This window comes from Cervus canadensis, chromosome 28 (assembly GCF_019320065.1).
Source record: "Cervus canadensis isolate Bull #8, Minnesota chromosome 28, ASM1932006v1, whole genome shotgun sequence".
NCBI classification, from domain to species: Eukaryota; Metazoa; Chordata; class Mammalia; order Artiodactyla; family Cervidae; genus Cervus; species Cervus canadensis.
Window position 1 is genome coordinate 9,071,661 of NC_057413.1, and position 18,233 is coordinate 9,089,893.

Below are 18,233 nucleotides of genomic sequence, written 5' to 3' on the forward strand. Positions count from 1 at the left end.
TGTGATAATTATCTCTTATTTTAACTAAAAGTTAACTTTGGATTTCCTGCTGATTTTTAGCGTAAACACTAGCTCTAAAACAGAGCAGTCCAATATGCCACTTACATAATTTAAAAATTTTTAGTAAGCGTGTTAAAGTGAAAAGAAACTGTACTAATTTTATTAATATATTTTATTTGACTCCATATATTAAAAACATGATTTCACCATGTGATCAATATAAGGATTATTAATGAGATATTATACTTTTTGGGGGTTATTGTTCCAAGTGTTTGGAATTTTGCGCTTACTGAACATGTCATTTGGACTGCATAGTATTACATGGTATGAGTGTGCCAAAGTTATTTTCCTGATGGACAGACAAGTAGTTTCAATTTTTTGCTAATAAATAACTGCTGGAATGCACATCCTTGTACATGTATCATTGTATACTTGTTTATTTCCGCATGACAAATTTCTGAGAATTGAGCTAGTCCGGAGAAAGAGATGTACATTTAAAATTTTGACAAATACTGTCAGACTGCTTAACAGCCTGTGAGAAGACCTTGTCTCTGGACTTCGTCTGGAAGCACCAATGTTCCCAGTACAGGAAAGCGGCCAGTTGTTCTCAGGAACAGGCTGTTTCTATTCACCCTAAAATGAATCTTCTGTTTTCATTAATTAAAATGCGTGGCTTCCATTGGTAATAACCTTGTTTTGCTTTATGACTTCTCGGATAGGGAGCAAATCCAGAAAACATCAGCTACCCTGGGGTTTTATTACGTTATTGACATTCCTTTGGTGATTCACAAGTGCCAGAAAATAAATGCCACGTTCCCCAGGGTCTAAATGAAGACATTGTAGGTCCTGGGTTCAATCACTGATCTTTCAAGAAAACATAGAATGGGGTGATGACTCACCCCGGTGGTAGCTGTCCTCCAGCCCTGCCCTTCAGAGGAAGTATTACTGTGACTGTGCTGGTACTTTTCCTTCCCTCTCCAAGAATTTCCTTAGGAGAGGATGCCTACCATGTGCCAAGGTCAGCCTCACCCTTTAATCTTGTCCGGAGCACCACGACCTGCAGCGCACGCTCCGGGGCTTGGCACAGAGAGCCCGCCCTCAAGGTAGGCGCTTAGCGGCCACTGCCAGTAGCCGAACAGTAGCAGCCGCAGAGATTCACAGGGGCAGCCTCCAAGTTGTGTTTTAGCGTGAGGTTACAAGTGTATTCAGTGTTTACAATTAAAAAAAACCCCAAACACGAAGCCCCCTTCTCTCTCTCTTACTGGAGCCCCCCACGAGGCATACGGATTTGGGCGGAGCGAGCCCAGACCCGTCGAGGCGCAGCTCGGTCAGGGCGGGAGGCGGCGGGGCGCCGGAGCCTCTTGGCAGCGCCGGGCTTCTGCGGCAGCTCGCAACAGATGCACCGGGACCAGTTGCTCCACACTTTCGCAGTTTGCACCGCTTTCTCCCCTCTTCAGTGAATTTCCATGTTGAGGGCACCGCGCCAGAGAGGAGAAAGGTGGGGTGGTGGTGGTTGGTGGTGGTGGGCTTTGGGAATGTCCAGTGCGCGAAGCCTTAGAGGGTGCCTACGGGGATGCCAGTAGGCATCGGGCCCGGGGTGGGCTCCTCTCGCTCCCGCTCCCCCTCTTGCTGGGGCCAGACGAACGCTTTGGGCCCTTGAGAGAGGGGCGTGTGCGGTGGTGGCGGCTCCTTGGGGGGTGGGGGTGGGGGTGGTCCTTGTCCCCTCGGAGCAGCCAGACTGGGAAGGGGAAGGGCGGGGGTCCCGGACCCCATGTGCCCCGTGGTCCTCGCTGGGCCTGGGAAGGGGGCCCGCCCCCCCCGGCGGTTGCCATGGTGACGCAGGGTCGGCGGCTCCGCGCCGTGGAAACAAAGCCGTCCGCCCGCTTCTAGCCCGAGCTCCTCCTCCGCCGGCGCCTCCCTCCCCTCCCGGGCGCCGCCGCCGCCGCCGCCGGAGCGGCTCCCGGGCCCGCGCCGCCCGCCGCCACCGCCGCTCACACACCCGCTGCCGCGGCCGCCGGCGGGTCAGGTGAGGCGAGCGCGCCCGCCGCCCGGGGGCTGGGGTGTGGGGGGACTCGGGCCGGGCGCCGGGGCGTGGGGACGGGGGGCGTCCCCTCGCCGCGGGGAGCGGGTCTCCGGGGAGGGGTGCGTCCCCGCCGGACACGGTCTCTCCGCCGGGCCGCCCTGCAATCCCGCACGGCGCCCCGGGGCGCGGCGGCGGGCGGCAAACTTCGCGGCGGGCGCGCCCGACGGCCCCGGCCCGTCTGGGTTCCGCTCGACCGAGTGCGGGGCGCTCTGGTGCCCGCAGCCGGCGGAGTGCGCGGGGTGAGGCCGTGCGGAGAGGCGGGGGTGGTACCTGTCTACGTTATCCGTCCTTCTCTGTCTCTTTTGGAGTGTTATCCAGGCTTTTTTGGCAGGGGTGGGGGGGGGGGAGACAAAAAGATATGAAAATATTTCCCTCTGGGACTTTGATTTTGCCGAGTTGATCCTCTTTGAGGGAGGGATGATGCTATGGGTCGCCAAGGGAACAAATGAGACTTTTTTTTTTTTTTTTAACAATCTCTGAAAAGTGAGCCCAGGTTTCCATGCCTGGGACGGGAGCATTTTGAGGCGCTTTTGAAGTTCCTTGGGCTTTTGAACATAAGCACCTTTATCTTTGGAATGAGTGCTGGCACCTGTAACTAAATTGGAGAGGTAGCCTGGGATTCCCTCCGGCAATACCAGAGTTAACAGGACCAGTACTTTCGTAGATTAAGATGCTTGGCACCCATGTCAGCGCTGTTGTTTCTGGAAGGTAATGTGTTCGTGCTTGAGGGAACTGGAAATTCCTTTTTTTTTTTTTTTTTTGGTTTCTATATGTGAGGAAGCAAACCACAGCACCTCTGAGGGCAGGTGTCTGGGCGGTGTTTGCGTCTGTTTATGAGTGTGGTGAGAGGGTTTCGATCCCGTTGCCAAGGGCATATTGTTACTGGATGGAGACCTGCCCAAGTTATGGGTAGTCTTCTCCTTTCTCAACGGGCCCCAACCTTGCCATCATTTTATGATATTTAGTTTGTAGCAGACACAGAGTAGATTAAAAACAGAATTGTGAAGACTTAGATATCATCTTTAGGTGTACTCATGTGAAAGAAGACAGTTTTCATTTTTAGAAATAAGCTGATCAGTGCAGAAGGAAATAGGTATTTGTTAATTTTTTTGAAATAGGGGATAACTGGAAGATAATTCAACTTATTGAATTGTATACCCAACTTAGCAAAATAATCCTTAAGTTGGAAGAGGTCAGAGAAAATTTTATGGAAAGCAAGAAATTGTATTTTTGCTTACAGGTAGTTAATGAGAAGAAACCATTGGCACTGATCATTTTGAATTGCAGTTAAGTTGGTCAGAATTATGGATATTAAAGCTACTTGAGGTGTCAGACATAAAGTGATTATCTGATACTTCTCTCTTTTGGGATTTCAACACCTGTTAGCTGGCTGATTACTAGGTTTCTGAGTCTGTTCATATTTGCTAGTAATTTTAAGTGATGTCACTTCATTAGAAGATTGTATTGGAAACTATTAAGAATTGAGTTGCAGCAACAATTTGCAGATTATTTCACAATTGGTTTTGTTATTAAACTGAATCTTAACCTGTAGAGTGATTCACAGACACTCTGCAATGATGGTAGTGAAGTGGTACATTGATTAAAATGAAGTTGATCTGTTTTCAGAAGATAACCAGGAGAGGAAAAATAAGCATTTTTTCATTTAAGCATGAAAGGCAACTAGGATGAACATTGAGGCCTTGTCCTATTCTATAGACAGAATATCATTTCATGTTTTGTACTAAAAATAATTAGTTTTGTGTTCTTTCTGAGGCAGCAACAGTACAGCGTTATTCACATCTCTGTTAGCAAATTCAACTTTCAAGTGCTAGGATTCTGGATCTGCTTTTCAGCTACACGAGCCCCTCACTGTGACTTCTAGTCTGTGGTCCTTAGCTTGGCTTCTGCAGATTGGAGATAGCCAATGGTAATTCAGCACACTGATAACTCGTGTTTTGCCTTTGCTACTAGCTCACCCAAGGCACAGGATTCAATATAGTTTGGCATCTTTAAAGCTGGATCACTTTCTGCCAAGAAAATAAAGTCAGTAAACATCAGAAATAAACAGGCATGTATTGCAAGCACAGCCTTGTCCTAGTGGTTTATTTACACAAGCCCTGAAGCAAGAAATGAAGCTTTTGTCAGTGAAGTGAAAAACAATAATATGGCATATTTATATATGTTACTAGCATCATGAGGTATGTGCATAACCAAATAATGAAAGCAAAAAAAAAAAAAATTGCTGTGATATCTATAGAACTCCCTTAGGAAATGCAGATGGGAGTGTGCTGTAGGTCCATGGTTGAGATTGGCCACCTGGTGGAAGTAGGGAATAGCACAGAGCATCCTTAGGTGTAATATACCAGTTGTCACTCTGGCTCATTCACAGTAGTAGAAATCTTTTGCATTTCTAAGCTTCAGAGCCTTAAAATGAGAAAAGTCTTAATTTTGTAAAATTATCTATAATTTTGTAACATCATAATTTTATAGTCTTAATTTAATAATTAAAATAAAACTCTGGTCCTAATTTTTGGTATACGTTGCAAAATTTGGTCTGATAATTATAAACACAGCCTGAAGAATTCTGTAACTTGACTTAGCGAGCATATCCAAAGAGATAAAAGGAGTCAAGAAATGTTCTCATTTAAGTCAGATTAACATTGTTCTTGTGCCACTGAAAGTCATATTTTTAACCATATGAGCCTGCATGGGCAGCAATAGGCCATTGAAGGCTTTGTTGGCTGTTTCTGGGTCAGTGTTCTCTAGCAATTTCTAGCTCTGTGATAACGTGATGACTGGTTGGTAATTTAGTGTCTCGTACAATGTGCTGTAGCATTTGTAAAAGTGTATTTGTGAAAAAGATGATAGTTTTTTAAAACATGATTTCTTCATTGCCAAAACACTTGGATTTGGATTTGTGGCTGGGGAGAATAATGTTAGCCCCGAGACCAAGGAAAAAATGCTGTAAATGTAAGGTATTGTCAGCTGACCTGCTGGGTGTGCTGAGTATTGATTGTAACCGCCGTGCTGAGAAAAGGCGTGGGAAACCCATGCTGGTGGTGATAGGAAGGGGCGTTTTGTGCTGTGGACAATTAGTAGAGATTGACGGAGGCTGAGAAACTTTTGTGGGCGTGTATTTCATTTTTTTCCTGCTCTCAGTTAAAATGAGGATAAGATCTCTTAAGCCATTTAATAAACCACTTTACAAAATGGGAAATGCATATATTTATTCAGTCTGGCACAGAATTGGAGTGTTATAAACATAGTTCGAGATCAACGCTTGATTTCCATATGTGCCAGTTCTTTGTAGCAATTATATAGAATAGTTTTGGACATCAGTCAGCAAATGTTTATCAGCTGATTCCTTTTTTTTATTCCATATTGCTTGATAAAGTCATCTGAGATCTTATAGTTGAGGAATTACTTATTTTCCAACTATTAAGATTATTCTTATTATATGTGTAACTATTTATGATACCTAATACCCTATGTTAGCCTTCCTTTTCTTATGGGGAAAAGTTGCCAGTTAATTCTTTAATGCTTTGTAAGTAATTTTATATCCCCCAGGGCTTTTAGAAAATATAAGTTGGTTAATTTGTTTTTCAACCAGAATATTAGAAAACTTAGTTTATAATGGTGTGTATTAAAAAACTCATAATTCAGGTTATAATCTTTTTTTCTTTTTGAGCTTTTTTGTTTTACATTGGAGTATAGCTGATTAGCAGTGTCGTGAGAGTTTCAGGTGGATAGCAGAGGGACTCAGCCATACATATACATGCATCCGTTCTCTCCCAAACTCCCCTCCCATCCAGGCCGTGTTATAATCCTTAATTTCACATTTTGGACATGTACAGAGGTCATGTGGTGGATAGAAAAATCTGGAATCCTGTTAGGTGATCAAATGCTGTTTTCCCTAACTGCCTGGGTCTAGATCTCTGCTTCTTTACCTCATAACCAGTTGAAGTGAAAGCCAAAGAATCTCAAGGTGGAGGGTTCAGTGAGTTAAAAAGTATTGTTGTTGTTCAGTCGCGAAGTCGTGTCTGACTCTCTGCAGCCTCATGGACTGCTGCACACCAGGCTTCCCTGTCTGTCCCTATCTCCTGGAGTTTGCTCAAACTCATGTCCAATCTAACCATCTCGTCCTTTGTTGCCTCCTTCTCTTCCTGCTCTCTTATCTTTCCCAGCATCAGGGTCTTTTCCAATGTGTCACATCAGGTGGTCAAAGTATGGGAGCTTCAGCTTCAGCATTAATCCTTCCAGTGAATATTCAGGATTGATTTCCTTTAGGGTTGAGTTGTTTGATCTCCTTGCTGTCCAAGGGACTTGAGATTAATATATACTGAGACCTTTCAGGGCTTGTGGTGAAGGGGAGGAAAAAGATGGATGGCACAGATCATCTCTTCAGTACCTTGTGGTCCAGAATCCTAAAGCAATTCCCCAGCGAGTATTTACATGGTTTCCAGAGACTGGTCACTCCTACAGCAGAGAGGCTGTTCTGGTCGCTTACCTCCACTTTTCCTCCCAACTGAGTAAAAAGTGACTCCCCTGAACTGGGATGTAAGTGCACTTTGAATATTATAAACCACAAGTTAGGACATAAGAATAAAGATTTTCCACATGGTTATATTTTGTAATTGGTCAGGAAAAGTGAAGTTGCTCAGTTGTGTCCAATTCTTTGTGACCCCATGGACTGTAGCCCGCCAGGCTCCTCCGTCCATGGAATTTTCCAGGCGAGAGTCCTGGAGTGGATAGCCATTCCCTTCTCCAGGGGATCTTCCGACTCAGGGATCGAACCCGGGTCTCCCGCATTGCAGGCAGACGCTTTACCATCTGAGCCACCAGGGAAGCCCATAATTGGTCAGGGAGACCAGTTAAATAGCCAAGACAGCAATGGAGCTATAAAAGAAAACTATGGGTTTGTCCCACGTATTTGGGGCGTTTAAATGAGAAATTGTTTCTCTGAGTATTAGTCTATTGTGAACCATCTTCCCTCTATTACAATCGTAGCTGTTCAAGGAAGACATGGCATTTTACACAATTTTATTACTGCGTGATGTGTCAGGCATAGTTGAATTGAAGAACAGATGATTACTCAAACTCTTGAATTGTAAATCTCTAATGAAAGGTTTCTGTGTGGTCTCATCTGGCATTTTGTCTTGTTTCATATGGTTTCCTCAGACCCTGGTTAGCATGACTGCAGTTCCATCTTTTTTCTATCAGTCAAACCCTTGCAAGTGCTTCTTAATGGCCAGGCGCTGTTCTGAATACTTCACAAATATTAATCTATTTAATCTTCTTAAGAACTCTGTGAAGTAGGTACTTCTATGATCCCCATTTTAAGAAGGAGGAAACTGATGTGATCTTCCTGTTATATTAATCTAAAAGTACAGAGGCTTCCCAGGTGGCTCAGCGGTACAGAATCTACCTGCCAATGCAGGAGACGCAGGAGACGCGGGTTCGACCCCTGGGTTGGGAAGATCCCCTGGAGGAGGAAATGGCAACCTACTCCAGTATTCTTGCCTAGAGAATCCTGTGGACAGAGGAGCCTGGTGGGCTGTCGTCTATGGGGTCACACAGAGTCGGACACGACTGAAGCGACTTAGCAGCAGCAGCATAATCGTTGTAAGTTACTACAAGATAATGGCTGTAATTCCCTGTGCTATAGGCGCGTCTGGTCTTTTCTCAGCAGTTCTGTCGTGTCCTGAGGACCAGGTAATATTCCCTTCTCACTCATTTTCTTCCAGGAGAACTCTGTCTATACCTATTTAAAAAATGAAACAAAACCAAAAAACAATTTAGCATGTTGTTTGAAAACACATATGTCTTTTTTTTTTTAATGTGTGTGAAGTGAAAGTAAAAGTGGCTCAGTCCTGTCCGACTCTTTGCAACCCCGTGGACTATACAGTCCATGGACTTCTCCAGGCCAGAATATTGGAGTGGGCTGCCTTTCCCTTCTCCAGGGGATCTTCACAACCCAGGAATCGAACCAGGGTCTCCTGCATTGCAGGTGGATTCTTTACCAAATATCTGCCAGACTGTAAACAAGAACTATGTCTTACTCATTTCCAAAGATAAGATAAATACAAATGTAACTTTCCTTAAATGAATGCCTAGAAGATTTTTTATGTGATATAAAATGATTAGTTTAAAACCTAGTTCCAAAGTCAGGACCGAGGACCTTAAAAGTGTCTATTTTAGGGTCTTAGGAAAGTGACTCAGGTTTCCTGCATGCGTGCATCCTAAGTCGTTTCAGTCCTGTTCGAGTCTGTGCGACCCCATGGACTGTAGGCCACCAGGCTCCTCTGTCCATAGGATTCTCCAGGCAAGAATAGTGGAGTGGGTTGCCACGCCCTCCTCCAGGGGATCTTCCCCACGCAGGGGGGGAGCCCGCCTCTCTTAAGTCTCCAGCACTGGCAGAGAAACTGCTAACAGCACCTGGGAAACAGAGTGGTATTACTTCAGTTATCCGAGTTCCAAAATGTATCATCAGGGCACTGCAGAATTACTTTGAACTTTTACTTATTTGAAATACAACATAAGAACTCAAAGATCACAATTTCATTTTCAGTTTATTTAGATTACTAATGGTCATATCTTGAAAGGTTATATATGTGTGTGTGTGTGTGTGTATATATATATCAAAATCATAAAAAACACTAGCTAGGTTAATTTTGAAGCACAAGCTGGAATCAAGATTGCCGGGAGAAATATCAATAACCTCAGATATGCAGATGACACCACCCTTATGGCAGAAAGCGAAGAAGAACTGAAGAGCCTCTTGATGAAAGTGAAAGAGGAGAGTGAAAAAGCTGGCTTAAAACTCAACATTCAGAAAACTAAGATCATGGCATCTGGTCCCATCACTTCATGGCAAATAGATGGGGAAACAGTGGAAACAGTGGCAGACTTTACTTTGGGGGGGCTCCAAAATCACTGCAGATGGTGACTGCAGCCATGAAATTAAAAGACTCTTGCTTCTTGGAAGAAAAGCTATGACCTACCCAGACGGCATATTGAAAAGCAGAGACATTACTTTGCCGACAAAGGTCCATCTATTTAAAGCTATGGTTTTTCCAGTAGTCATGTATAGATGTGAGAGTTGGACTATAAAGAAAGCTGAGTGCCGAAGAATTGATGCTTTTGAACTGTGGTGCTGGAGAAGATTCTTGAGAGTCCCTTGGACTGCAAGGAGATCCAGCCAGTCTATCCTAAAGGAAATCAGTCCCTGAATATTCATTGGAAGGACCGATGCTGAAGCTGAAACTCCAATACTTTGGCCACCTGATGTGAAGAACTGACTCATTAGAAAAGACCCTGATGCTGGGAAAGATTGAAGGTAAGAGGAGAAAGGGACAACAGAGGATGAGGTGGTTGGATGGCATCACCAACTCGATGGACATGAGTTTGAGCAAGTTCTGGGAGTTGGTGATGGACAGGGAAGCCTGGTGTGCTGCAGTCCATGGGGTCGCAAAGAGTTGGACACGGCTGAGTGACTGAACTGAACTGAGCTTAATTTTATACTCGCAGTTATGCATAAACTTTTGAATATTCAAGTCAAAGAGAGCAAAAAATGGATCTTTAAAAAATCATTTACGTTATAGTCTTTACAATGCTTTATTATTTTATCTTCTATCCACACCACCCACTTATAAACACATGTTCCCACTGTCTCCATAGAAGAGTGATCAAGTGTTTTAATTTCGGGGGGCTTTTCTTATTTAAGCTAAATGAAAAGCAAAATTGAATAAGAGACAGGTGTCCATAAAAGCAAGTAAGGAGACACAGTTCTGTGGGTTCTTTTAATAATAAATATTGTGATAGCTATCATTTATTGATCACTTACCTGGCACCCAGGTAGTGTAGTCTATTTAGTATGTTACACAAACTATTTCTTTTGATCTTCACAATCACTCTTCTTTCCGCATCTACAAAATGCCAATAAATAGCTTATCCAAGATCGCACAGGGTTGGTAAATTTAAAACCATAATCTGTGTGATAAATCACAATCTGAAATTGACTGTGCTTGCTTTGTTAATTGCCAGTCAACAAAGAATGCCTTCCTGCTGCAGTGAACATGCATTTTAATTACGTTTGCTTTAGAAAGAGTGGCTGCCTGGTGGGGAAGATTCAGGATGGTAGGTGTGGTCAATGTTGAAGCGGGAGATGGTTCTCAGGAGGTAATCAAAACCATAGTACTTCTTTATGCTCATTGCTGCAGACTCCCAGATGGGGTTTTGGTGTAGAAGGAGGGGCGAAGTACCCCCCCATCTATTTCTAGAATTAAAAACAAAATTAAGAGGAATGATCTTCTCTTTTCTGAATTTATTTTGTTTTATTTTGTACTGTGCCCTGGATTCAGAATTAACACCCAGCACTGCCCCCCCCCCCCGCCCCACACCCAAAAAGGGGCCAGATGAGATGTTATAGGATGAAAAGAAATGCAATGAAAAGTAACTCAGTAAGTGTCATTTCCCTCAGGCTGGACTTCTTTGAGGGTCAGAGCAACATGTTCTCTGTCGCTGCAGGAGAGTTCCTTGTCTTAGAACGCCAGCGGCCTGGAGTCACAGGGTCAGGATGAAGTTAGAAGCCTTGCAAACTGTTCTCATTTGGGTCACTCTCTTGTGCATCATGGGTTTTTCCTGGAATTCCTAGTGCAAACCTTTCTTGATAGTTACTGGGGAAAAAAGAGAAACAAGAGACTTTTCGTTAACATCTTAACAGCATGTGAAAGCTCACCTTTTTGAACAACTAGTTATTTTTGTCAGGGTGAGCTTTTTCTTTCATGTTCAAGGGCAGTCTGAGAGTCAGCAAAGCACAGTGGTTAAGAGCATGAATTTTGATGCCAGACAGCTTGTGTTTGAATTCTGGCTGTGCTACCATCTAGCTCTATGACCTTGGGGCTTAATTGTACTGTGCCTTCATTTCTTGACTTATAAAATGGGGAGAATATTACTTACTTCATTGAGGTTGTGAAGGTAAAGTGAATTTATATTTGTAAAGTTATTAGCTATTAAGAGTAAATTTTGTCTGCAGAAAGGACAATTTTGGTAGTATTTGATGTTTTTACAGGTAAAAATAAATATCGAGTTGCCTTTAGGCATTTAAGTTACATATCTTCTTAGTCTGCTTACAAATCTGCTAAATGTGAGCAATCACCATCCCTTTCTTTTTGATGAAACTTTAGTTCAAATTGAACAGATTGAATTCCTTAAACTATCAGTCTCATTTGTAAACTTAGTTAAATTTAAACCTTAAAATATTTTCAATTGTGTATATTTATTTAATATATTTGATTTTCTTTTTAAACAAATCAGATGCTCAGTGGGCAAATGTATGATTCAAATGAGTGAAGCCTTTCCAAATACTTAACTCAATTTCCTTTGACTATTCCGTCACTTACAAAATTAATATTTTATAGACATAGTCAAATCCTCTTAAACACTTCAATCTAAATAAATCATATGTCTAAATATATCTCACATTTTAAGGAGAATCATGTGTCAGTTTATGTCAGATTCTTTTAAACATTAAAAACATAATAATTATGCACAAACTGTTCCAGTTAATATAAAACATATTTCTAAAATATTCTAAAAAGTATTCACGTGAGTCTCATTTTCCTTATCATCTGTATGCTACTGTACCTGCTCAGTCGTGTCTGACTCTTTGAAATCCGTGGACTGGAGCCCACCACGTTCCTCTGTCCATGGAATTTTCCAGGCAAGAATACTGGAGTGGGTTGCCATTTCCTACTTCAAGGGTTCTTCCTGACGCAGGGATTCAACTTGAGTCTCTTGTATCTCCTGTCTTGGCAGGTGGGTTCTTTACCCTGTGCTACCTGAGAGTCTCTGTTTAATTCTAAACCTTCTCTAGATTGGAAAGGCACTTACCCATTAGAAAGAAGTTTATTATTTCCGGGTATGCTGGAGGTACCATTTTAGGTGAACTTTTGCTATCATCCCATTCCACATTGATTTCAAGTTACTATTTGACTGTTTTTCATTAAAATACGGCTCCTTATTGATCACAGATTTAAGGCTTTAGATACTGCACCTGGGCTATATACATCCTGAGTAACACTTCCTGTGACCTTCATGCACAGGCTTCCCCCATTTTTTTATAGTCACCTTGACAACCGGTGATTCCAAACCATGTTCTTCAGATATAGTATTGGCATTTTAATCTTTAGACTGATGCTGTCCAGCATGTAATTTTAAGTTTCAGGTAGGCATATTTTTACTTTTGAAGGTGTCAATGCTATATTTAGCTCATGAATTTTTTGGTTTTATAAGAGAATATATTCATTTACATAGGTAAAATAAATGGCATATATTTATTAATAGTTTAACATATTAAAATGTCAGACATACTCACTGCAGCATCCGTGATATTTCCATGAATAGAATTGGAGTTTCTCATTAAACTGATTCTACAAATACATTTTCATCAGTTGATATGTTTTATAAGACATATTTCATGTAGCAGTTAATTTTTTTTAGATGGAGCCATCTATTGAAATCAGAATAGAAAAATAAAAATAACTGTGGTTAAATTGTGGGATTTCGGTTAAATATATTGTGGTAGTGCCTTTTTAAAAAGTTTTACTGAAGGTTCCTTAAGATAGAGCTACCATATGATCCAGCAGTCCTACTCCTGGGCGTGCATCTGGAGAAAACTCTTAAGATTGAAAAGATACATGCATCCCAATGTTCATAGACACACTATTTACATAGCCAAGATATGGAAGCAACCTAAATATCCATTGACAGATGAATGGATAAAGATGTGGTATATGTATATATATATATATACTTGTATATATATATATATATATATATATATATACACACACAATGGGAAACTGCTCAGTCCTAAAAAAGATTGAAATAATGCCATTTGCAACAACATGGACTGATCAAAGGTTTATACTAAGTGAAGTAAGTCAGGCAAAGAGAAATATCATATGATATCACATGTGGAATCTAAAATATGATACAAGTAAACTTTTTTACAAAACAGAAACACAAACATAGAAAAAAAAACTGGCCAGATTGGTGAGAGTAGGCCAGAGCTAAAAGGAGGGAACTTTGAATATTGAAATCCTAGAGTCTATTCTAGGGAGAATATGGCTTCTTGAATAGGTAGAGTTGGGGAGGGGATGGAGTGAAGTTGGGAGGCGGATGAGGGAGTGGCTGGTGAGGAAGCAGAAGTTAGATTAGGGAGACATTAAAATATTTTCAAGCTGGAATCAAGATTTCCGGGAGAAAGATCAACAACCTCAGATATGCAGATGATAGCACTCTAATGGCAGAAAGTGAAGAGGAACTAAAGAGCATCTTGATGAGGGTAAAATAGGAGAGTCAAAAAAGCTGACTTGAAATTCAACATTCAAAACAATGATCATGGCATCCAGTCCCATCTCTTCATGGCCAGTAGAAGGGGAAAAAGGGGAAGCAGTGACAGATTTTGTTTTTTGGGCTCCAAAATCTCTGCAGATGGTTCCTGCAGCCATGAAATTAAAAGACGCTTGCTCCTTGGAAGGAAAGCTATGACAAGTCTAGACAGTGTATTAAAAGGCAGAGACATCACTTTGCTGACAAAGGTCTGTATAGTCAAAGCTATGGTTTTTCCAGTAGTCACATATAGATATGAGTGCATGTGTGTGTACTTAGCAGTGTCCGAGTCTTTGTGACCCTGTGGACTGTAGCCCACAAGGCTCCTCTGTCCGTGGAATTTTCCAGGCAAGAACACTGGAGTGGGTTGCCATTTCCTTCTCCAGAGGATCTTCCCAACCCAGGGATCGAACTCATATCTCCTGCACTGGCAGGTGAATTCTTTACAGTTGTGAAAGACCATAAAGGAGGCTGAGCACCAAAGAATTTATGATTTCAAATTGTAGTGTAGGAGAAAACTCTTGTGAGTCCCTTGGAGTGTAAAGATATCAAACCAGTCAGTCCTAAAGGAAATCAACCCTGAACATTCATTGAAAAGACTGAAGCTGAAGCTCTAATATTTGGCCACCTAATGTGAAAAGGTGACCCTTCGGAAAAGACCCTGATGTTGCGAAAGAGTGAAGTCGGCAGGAGAAGGAGGTGGCAGAAAATGAGATAGTTAGATAGCATCACTGAACTCGGTGGACAGGAATTTGAGCAAAGAGGATCCTAGTATGCTACAGTTCCTGGAGTTGCAAGAGTTGGACATGACTTAGTGACTAAACAGCAACACAGTATTTTCAGCAGGGGTATAAATGATCGTATTTGAGTTCTAGAAAATCTCTCTGGTTGCTATGTGTGGACTTTTCAGAATTACTTTCTTTTATCTGTTTTGTGTTTTATGTATCATGTAGAGACTTAAGGAAGCATTGCTTTTATCTTTAAGTAAACTTTTGTCATTGATAGTTAACATGCAGACAGAAAGGTATACAAGTCATAACGTTATAGCCTTATGCATTTTCACTAAGTAACATTACCACCTGTGTAATCATCTGTTTTACCTTTCACATTTAGATCTATAATCCTCTTGGAATTGAGTTTTGTATATGGTGTGAGGTAGGGGTGGAGGTTATTTATATCTGTGTAAATATCCTGTTGGACTCAGCATTATTTATTATAAAGATCATCCTTTCCCGTCTAAATTGCAGTGGCACCTCTTTCATCAATCAAGTAATCACGTAATGTTTGTGAATCTGTTTCTGGACTCTGTATTCTGTTCTGTTGGGCTATTTGTTTAATAAAATGCCTTGAATTATTGTAGTTCTGATGTCAGGTTGAGTAAATCTTTCATTTTTGTTTTTCTTTTTTTTAATCTTTTCCTTGGTGTTTAGCATTTACATAAAAATTCTAGAATCACTCTGTCACTTCCCAAGCACACAAAACCTGGCTGAGGTTTGGGTTGGGATTGCATTGAATTTGTAGATCAGTTTGGGAGAGTTTACCGTCTTTACGATATTGAGACTTCTAATCAATTAATGTTACAGGTTGTCTTTAACAATGTTTTCAAGTTCTACTGGTAGCATTCTTATATATCTTTCATTAAGTTATATTCTTTTGTTGTTATTGCAAATGACATCTTTCACCATTTCATCTAATTTTTGTTGCCTGTACAAATCTGTTGCAATGTGATAGATTTTGTTGTATTGCCCTCATTTCCAAGGATTTGCTCCATTCACTTCTTAGTCTTAATAGTTTATCCATAGATTCATTTGGATTTTCTTTGTGTATGATGATTTCATGTAGTGAAGAGTTTTATTTTTTATTGTCCAGTTCTTATACTTTCCATTTATTTATTTTTTTATTGCCTTGTTGCACTAGGGGCCTCAGTTATAATTTTGAATATTAGTGATGATAGCATGTGTTTCTGGTTCCCAATTTCAGGAAGGAGAGCTTTCAATATTTACAGTATGGCATTTACTTAGGAGTGTGGTTGAAAACTTTTTCTTAAAGAAAACTCTCTAATTTCTAATTTGATAGGCATTTAACTGTGAACATGTGTTGACTTTTATCAAATGCTTTTTCTGCAGCTATTGAGATTATCATATAATTTGTTTCTCCTTTATTTTGTCAATGTGGTAATCATATTAAAAAACGTTAAAACAATCTTGTGTTCCTGTCATAAATCCAACAGATGTGCTATCATTTTTGTGTTTTATTGGATTCAGTTTGCTAATATTTGAAGAGTTTTGTTTCTTTGTTTGGAGGGAGAGGTTAGTTTGTAGTTTTCCTTTTGTGTAACGAACTTGCCTTGTTTTGGCATCAAGAATATGCTGGTCTTATAAAATCAGTGGGGAAGTGTTTCCCTTTTTTGTTCAATTCTCTGGAAGAGATTGGTGTTACTTCTGTCTTCAGGGTTTGATAGAAAATTTATTAGTGAAGGCATCTGAGACTGGAGTTTCCTTTGTAGTAAAGTTTTATATTATGGATATAATTATATTATGGCCTAGACATATTTCTATATACCATTTCTTGTGTCCAGTTTAACTTTTTTTGGACTATAATTAGGTGCTTTTGACCTTTTTTGAGAAAGATACTTATTATTGATTTTCAGTCTGCATTTCTAATGTGTGCATTCAAAAGTCTACATTTTCCTTTAAACCATGGTTTTAATAGCATCCTAGAAGTTTTGATGTTGTATTTTAATTTTTCTGCTCAAGATATTTTAAAGTGGTCATTGTAGTTTTTTCTTTTGACCTTTAGGTAACTTGGACACTTACTGTGAAGTCTGTCTCCCCATGTTGAGTCTACGCAATGATGTCTCTGCTGAGTTTTTTTTCCTTGTCTTTTATTTTTAAAGCTTGGCTTCCTGGGGATCTTTTCTGTGTCTGCATAGCTGTGGTTCAGCCAAAGACAGAGGTTGTTCACAATTTTCTCAAGCCAGGAAGGCTTCCCCTCTCTATGGAGAGGGCTGCATGTGGCCTGGGAAGTCCATTCTGAGTTCAGGGCATTTTCAAGTCTGCTATTGTTTTTACTTCCGTGGGCACTCATGTCTTCTCTATGCACGTATTCAGACCCTGTTTGCTGTGAATATGTTCGTGTGTTACACATTAGTCTCTGCGATGCATGTGCTCAGCCTCTGGTTAACCCCAGGCTACGTGGAAAATTTTTCAAGCCTGTCTTTGCCGTCTTAACTTCCAGAACACCCTATCTATGGCTTGTCTCAAATCATTGTTTTCTTAGGCTAGCAGAAACGCTGTCTCTATCAGCTTGTAACTGAGATCACCACCTTGAACAGCACTGTTTCATATCAAGTGAGCTGGATGAAGCAGCATGCTGGGGGTGGGGGTGGTGGGAAGGGCCCCAGGCAAGAGTACTACAATACTTAGGTTCATCTCACCAGACTTCTCCTTCTGTTTGTTGTATGCTGGAATTTTCAGAGTGCTGAAATGATTGTATTTGACGGTTCTGACTGGCTTTATAGTTGCTTTGTGGGGAGACGATTTATCAACCTCTTCATCATGCCAAAGTGAATCTGTTCTAGCTATTGTGTTTTTGAGATTTACAATCTTTATTTGATTTTTGCCTTTCCCTTTTCTCTTTAAAACAGGTCCCAGTTCTCTGGTGTAATTCCTCACTTGTCATTTTATTTTATTTTTTTGGACATATTAATCATAGTTCTTTTAATGCCCGTGTCGGATAACTTCCAGTATTTGGATCACCAGTGGGTCGCTTTAGCTCCTGTCTCCCCACCCCACTCCTCTGCCCTGATTTTAGACATTTGGTCTTGTTCCCTTGCACGATATTTTTGCTAGAATGTCAGAGCATGTATTTGTAAAAATTGTAAGAAGCTCTGAATGATGCTATCTTTCTTCAGAGTGCAGTAAGTTTTCTTCTGGAAGACGGAGTTAGGGGGCTGCTTGTCTTGATTCGGTCAAGAATTGAGAAGATTTGGTGCTGAGTTTCATTTGTTTTTTTTTCTGGCCGCACCGAGTCTTCACTGCCTATGTACAGGCTTTCTCTAGTTGGGGCAGATGGAGGCTTTTCTTCTTGTGGTGCTCGGGGCTCATTGTGGTGGCTTTTCTTGTTGGGAAGCATGGGCTCTGGGGGTGCGGGCTTCCGTAGTTGTAGCACTTGGGCTTATTTGCCCCGAGGCATGTGGAATCTTCCCCCACCAGGGATTGAACCCATGTCTCCTGCATTGGCAGGCAGATTCCTGTCCATCGCGCCAGAGTTTTATTCTTTTTGAGGAATATCTTACTTTGATATTCTTTTATTCCTGGGGCACAAGCCTTTAGACATCCCAGTTGAAACCTAAGGTGTTTACTGGGGGCTTCCTCCTTGGTGAGCCTGAGCCCCACTTTCCTTTTCTTCAGTCCTACAAATCTACCAAAATCTCTGCTTAGTGTTTTAACCTCATGTATGCCACTTTCTCTGGTTTCCTGGCTTCTCATTGTGTGCAGCTTAGGAATCTTGAAGGGAAATGCTTTGTGGAATGTTAGTCTTGCTCTCTGCACATGTCTTTTCTCTGGAGTCTTGGCTCATCCAGCCCTACTCACTTTGGTAAACCTGAACTCTAATTCTTGAGCACATACCGCTGAACCAAAATATTGGAACCGTCGCTTTCTTCATGGTCTCCTGGCCCCCAAGTGTACACAGAAATTGTGTGCACGTGACCATCAGCGTGGCAGATAATGGCAAGTTACCCACGTTAGTGCTT

The 18,233-nt window shown here is 41.4% G+C and overlaps 1 protein-coding gene across 3 annotated transcripts in view; it reads left to right on the plus strand.

Annotated features, from left to right (window-relative positions):
* Window positions 1-1,380: 1,380 nt before the first annotated feature.
* The window catches only part of RNF182 (ring finger protein 182), a 44,702-nt gene continuing 27,849 nt past the window's right edge, over window positions 1,381-18,233 (plus strand). Inside the window, exon 1 of one of the 3 annotated variants that reach the window (XM_043450908.1) lies at window positions 1,381-1,498. The gene's annotated coding sequence lies outside the window, so the exon portion shown is untranslated. Of the gene's footprint in view, window positions 1,499-1,980; window positions 2,027-18,233 lie in introns of those variants that run through there. The other 2 variants (XM_043450909.1, XM_043450907.1) reach the window with 2 other exon arrangements.